This window comes from Piliocolobus tephrosceles, chromosome 13 (assembly GCF_002776525.5).
Source record: "Piliocolobus tephrosceles isolate RC106 chromosome 13, ASM277652v3, whole genome shotgun sequence".
Classification (NCBI taxonomy): Eukaryota; Metazoa; Chordata; class Mammalia; order Primates; family Cercopithecidae; genus Piliocolobus; species Piliocolobus tephrosceles.
Window position 1 is genome coordinate 14,754,968 of NC_045446.1, and position 5,751 is coordinate 14,760,718.

Genomic DNA, 5,751 nt, shown 5'->3' on the forward strand with positions numbered 1-5,751 from the left:
TATATATGCATCTTTGTATCTACCTATGTTTTTAGGCATTGCTGTATTTATCTATGGATCTATCTATCCATTCGTCTATCTATCTATCTGTTGATCTACCTATGTATTGTTCTATTTGGGAGGAGTATTTTATATCTAATTTTCTAAAAAGATAATTTTAAAAATCTTGATTTAGAAGATTTTTCCCCAGATTTCATTAAATGTCAGATCTCCTTTATATGACTGAGGACAAGAACCTTTCTTTTTTTTTATTTTCCTTTTTTTAGACGGAGTCCCGCTCTGTCACCCAGGCTGGAGTGCAGTAGTGCAATCTCGGCTCACTGCAACCTCTGTCTCCCAGGTTCAAGCAATTCTCCTGCCTCAGCCTTCTGAGTAGCTGGGATTAAAGGCACACACCACCACGCCCAGCTAATTTTTGTGTTTTCAGTAGAGACGGGGTTTCACCATGTTGGTCAGGCTGGTCTCAAACTCCTGACCTCTTGATGCGCCCGCCTCGGCCTCCCAAAGTGCTGGGATTACAGGTGTGAGCCACTGTGCCTGGCCAACACAGACTTTTTAAAATATAATTTTATTTCATATTCCCCTACAGAGAATATGATTTCAGCATATAAAGTGCTCAATAAAGGCTGGCTAGCTTCCTTGCTTATCTGCTTGCTCACTTGTCAGCAATTAGCCTGATGCAGGGCTAACAGTTTTGTAATTGAGAAACATGCGCAGTTCTATAGTAGTTCATAGGAGGAACGCTTTATCCTGAAGGTGAGAGGAAGGTGAGAATTACTGACGCTTTCTAGATAACTAATTTTTGAGCTGAATCCTGAGCTGCAAGCTTCAGAAATTAGCTAAGAAAATGAAAGGACAAAAAGGTTGTCAGGCTGAGGGAGTTTCCGTGATTTCAAGGAGATAAGATAGTATTCAAGTGATTGGAGAGGGTAAGGGACTGGGAAGGGGTGAACCCCTATTAAAAGCTAAACATACTAAGCAAAATAAGTCAGTCACAAAAAGATAAAAACTGTATTATTTCGCTTATATGAGGACCCTAAAGTAGTCAAAATTATAGAGACAGAGTAGAACAGTGATTGCCAGAGGCTGGGGATAGGGAGAAATGGGAGTCATTGTTTAACAGTTTAGAGATTCAGTTTCGCAAGATGAAAAGAGTTCTGGAGACAGATGGTAGCGAGGTGATGGTTGCACAAGAATATAAATGTACTTAACACTGCTGAACTGCGCTTAAAATGCTTAAGATGGTACATTTTCTGTTACGTGTATTTGGCAATAAAAAACGTTTCAGGAAAGAAAAGCTAGGCGCAGCACAGGGCACTTTCCTTATTATTTTTTTTACTAATATTCACACTAAACTCTGCAAGATACCTAAGAAAACTGCTTTGTGAGCTTTATTTACTGAGTAAATTTCCCAAAGCCAGAGACCTGGCGGGGGCAGAGTCAGGATTAAACGCAGGTGGGGAGACTTTAAAGCGTGTGCGTTTTCTTGTAGGAATGCTTAGCAAGAAATTCCTTCACAGTGTCAGTGCCTTTAGGGGGACACTGAGGCAGATATTTTTGGAGACTTCTCAACTCTCAGTTCATAAGAGATTGCCTCCCTCTCCTACAAGTTTAGACCCAGACAGAGTTTGGGTATTTGTTTCAGACACTGCAACAGAATTGTCCAACTAATCTGTCTTTTCTGCGCATATTTTTGCAATGTCGATGACTAAATTGCAAAGCAATTGATATATATTAAAAGTGCAAAATCCAAGAACCAAAGATTGCAAGGTGGATTCTACCTTCTAATAATTAAGCTTGTTGCAATGAAGTCTTAGTTTTGTCCTTAACTATACAGTCTTCTATTACCTTTATGATTTCACTTTTTGAGAATATAAATTTTGATCATTCAAAATAAACTTCAGTTTATAGTAACAGGAAAATAATGTCACAACAAATATTAGCCCATTATTCCAAAGCTGTGATTATTTGAAAAACAGTAAGAGCTGACATTTAGTGGATGTTTATAGGCACTAGCTTTAAGTGCCTTTTATTTGTCTTCATCAGATCATCACAGAAACCCTATTGGTAAGTACATTTATTATTCCCATATGATAGATGAGAAAATTGAAGTATAAAGATTTTATGTAAAGTATCCAAGATTACTTAGAACACAAGTAGTCTGATGGCAAAGAGCTCTGAACCACTCTGTTATCCTATCTTGACTTTACTGTGTATTTAAGACTCATATATTCGTGGGTATTTTTGTTTTATGGAACTGTATCTCTATTCCTGCACTTATTTTTCATTTCTGATGCAATTATAATACATTATGTATTTATGAAATATTATAATTTATGCAATATTTTAATTTTTAGTACAAGTTTCACTTTTGTTCTTTTTGAAACATCTTTCTTAACATTTTAATGGTTTTTTAACATCTACTTTAACATCTTATTTTCATTTAACATCTAAATGAGAATGCATCTAAATATTCTTATTTAACATCTACTTATTCTCAATTGATTTTTCTTCCAAATAAACTTTAAAATCACATTATAAAGTACATGTGCATGTACATACACAAATTCTCTTGAAATTCTTACCAGATTTTCAGCAAAATTGTGTGTTATTTTGAAGACACATAATATTCTTAAAATATTAAGTTTTACCATCAAAAAAGCTTTAACAATTGCCTTAAATTTGTATTAGTTATTACATGTTACATGTATTGATATTTTATATTTGTGTGACTTTTGGTATTGTAATTTTCTAACTAGTTATGTCGATATGGGGAAAACTATTGTGTTTTACTTATAGTAAAAGCCCTTTTATCCAAAGCAGTCAGTGCTTGATCAATTAATTGAAAAGTCAATTACAAGGAAATTAATTTTTTAAATGCATACATTATAAAAATTTAACTTAAGACATATAAATGAACATTTTTACCTCTAATGCTCTGATGTATGATCAAGCCTTTTTGTGTATGTGTTTTGTGTGGGATGATCATTGCAAACTGAAGTTTTCTTATGTGAACCACATTCCCAAATCATTGTCTACAATTTGCAATATCAGTGTCTTTAGAGATTCTTGTGAAATGAAATGCATGCTACATTATCCAAGATTTTTATGATCTTTTCCCTCAAACATATATAGTAACTCTGCCCATCTTAGCTAATTCATCAGTAAGTTACTGTTTGTTTGCAACCCATTTTTATCAAATAATTTCAAAATATTTACATTGATATCCATTGAAAGAATCCTCTTTCACATTCATAGTTCAATAGTGTATACAACATTTCATGCACTATTAACTTTTACAATATTAAGTGTGCTTGGTTTATTGACAGTTGGAAACAAACACAGTTGACTTCACAAGCAAAAACCTCAAATGGTGGGAGTAGAAGTGTTCAGACGTACTGGAGTGAAATCTTGCTTAGAACTGGATGTCCTATGGATTCCCAGCAGACAGTATGTTCCATAGAGGGAAAGAGAACAAAGTGACTAAATGGAAATTAGTTAATTACTGGTCATCTTAAGGAATTTCCATATTAGTTCTAACAATTTCTTAAGTTGTCTTGAGGTTTTCATAGGGACAGTCAGATATCTATCACCTTTATTGGTTGGAGGACATGGCTTATTTCACTTTGTAGAACTTTCTGAAAAAATATTGAATAAAAGAGTAATAGCTTTTCCATGGTGCTATTTTTTTGCCTCTTAAAAACATTCTTTTGCTTCTTAAATCAATCTAACATATTTTTAAAGGAAAATATGCCTATCAACATTTATTATAATAATTGATATGTTTTATTCTGCTTCCAAAAACTTTCTTAAAAATATTTTTTTCTATATAATTTCTTACTCATTTTTGTTTGCTTGTTTTTCTTTTGAATGATAGTTTCATTCTTTCATTTTTTTCCTTATTTTGGGGGAAAAGATAGATGATAGACACAATGCATATTTGAAAAAGTACATTCTATTTGTACTTACTATTAAAGTAATTAATATTAAAAGGTAAAGAATATAAGTAGAATAAACTTTTCTACAATTATTCACATCTAAGTAATATTATAGTTTATACTGAATCATCTCTTAAACAGTTTGAAGAAATTAGCAGAATATCACCTATCTTCTCTCCTGCCCGTTTTTCATACTTTTCAAAATCAATTGAGATATTAGATACAGATTACTTTTTTTTTTTTTTTTTTTGAGATGGAGTCTGGCTCTGTCGCCAGGCTGGAGTGCAGTGGCATGATCTCGACTCACTGGAACCTCTGCCTCCCGAGGTCAAGCGATTCTCCTGCCTCAGCCTCCCAAGTAGCTGGAACTGCAGGTGAGTGGCACCACACTCAGCTAATTTTTATATTTTTAGTAGAGACAGGGTTTAAAAACTGTTTCCCATAATGCATTTTTCAAGAACTATACTTGAAATTTTTGTTCTTTATAAAATAATATTTGAAATAATTACTTAGATATAACTGTATTTTACTATGCTTTAATTCTCTCCACTTTTTTATTACAAATACACAATATTTACTTTTATTTTGATATTTTTAACTAAATTTTTTTAGTTGTTTTGAGCATAGATATGAAGGACAGAATTCCAGAGCATTGGCAAACCTAAAAAATTCTGACAATTTTATTGAGCATAGGATTCATTGATCAGAATGTGTTTTACTTAAAACATCATGTCCTGGGTTTTTATGCCACAAAATAGATATTTTTTTTGTTTTGTTTTGTTTTGTTTTGTTTTCTGGAAAAGTTATTATTTCTTCTTCATGTTTGAAGGATATTTTTACTGGACACACTATTCCAGGGTAAAACTTTTTTTCTTCAGCACTTCAAATATGTCGTGCTACTGTCTCCTGGTCCTAAGGTTTCCTCTGAAAATTCTGTTGCCCCACCTATTGGATCTCCATTGTATGTTATTTGTTTCTTTTTGCTTGCTGCTTTTAAGGATCTTTTGTTTTAATTCTTGACCTTTGGGAATGTGATTATTCAGTGCTTTGAGGTAGTCTTGTTTGGTTTAAATCTGCTTGGTGTTCTATAACCTTCTTGTAATTAGATATTGATATTTCCCCCTAGGTTTGAGATGTTCTCGGTTTTTTTTTTTTTTTTTTTTCTTTTTTAATTATACTTTAAGTTCTAGGGTACATGGGCATAACATGCAGGTTTGTTACATATGTATACTTGTGCCATGTTGGTGTGCTGCACCCATCAACTCGTCAGCACCCATCAACTCGTCATTTACATCAGGTATAACTCCCAATGCAATCCCTCCCCCCTCCCCATGATCTGTGATAGGCCCTGGTGTGTGATGTTCCCCTTCCCGAGTCCAAGTGATCTCATTGTTCAGTTCCCACCTATGAGTGAGAACATGCGGTGTTTGGTTTTCTGTTCTTGCGATAGTTTGCTGAGAATGATGGTTTCCAGCTGCATCCATGTCCCTACAAAGGACACAAACTCATCCTTTTTTATGGCTGCATAGTATTCTATGGTGTATATGTGCCACATTTTCTTAATCCAGTCTGTCACTGATGGACATTTGGGTTGATTCCAAGTCTTTGCTATTGTGAATAGTGCTGCAATAAACATACATGTGCATGTGTCTTTATAGCAGCATGATTTGTAATCCTTTGGGTATATACCCAGTAATGGGATGGCTGGGTCATATGGGACTTCTAGTTCTAGATCCTTGAGGAATCGCCATGCTGTTTTCCATAATGGTTGAACTAGTTTACAATCCCACCAACAGTGTAAAAGTGTTCCTAT

The 5,751-nt window shown here is 34.1% G+C and overlaps 1 pseudogene; it reads left to right on the top strand.

Moving 5' to 3' along the window:
* Window positions 1–1,494: 1,494 nt before the first annotated feature.
* The window catches only part of LOC111544783, an 11,878-nt pseudogene continuing 7,621 nt past the window's right edge, over window positions 1,495–5,751 (top strand).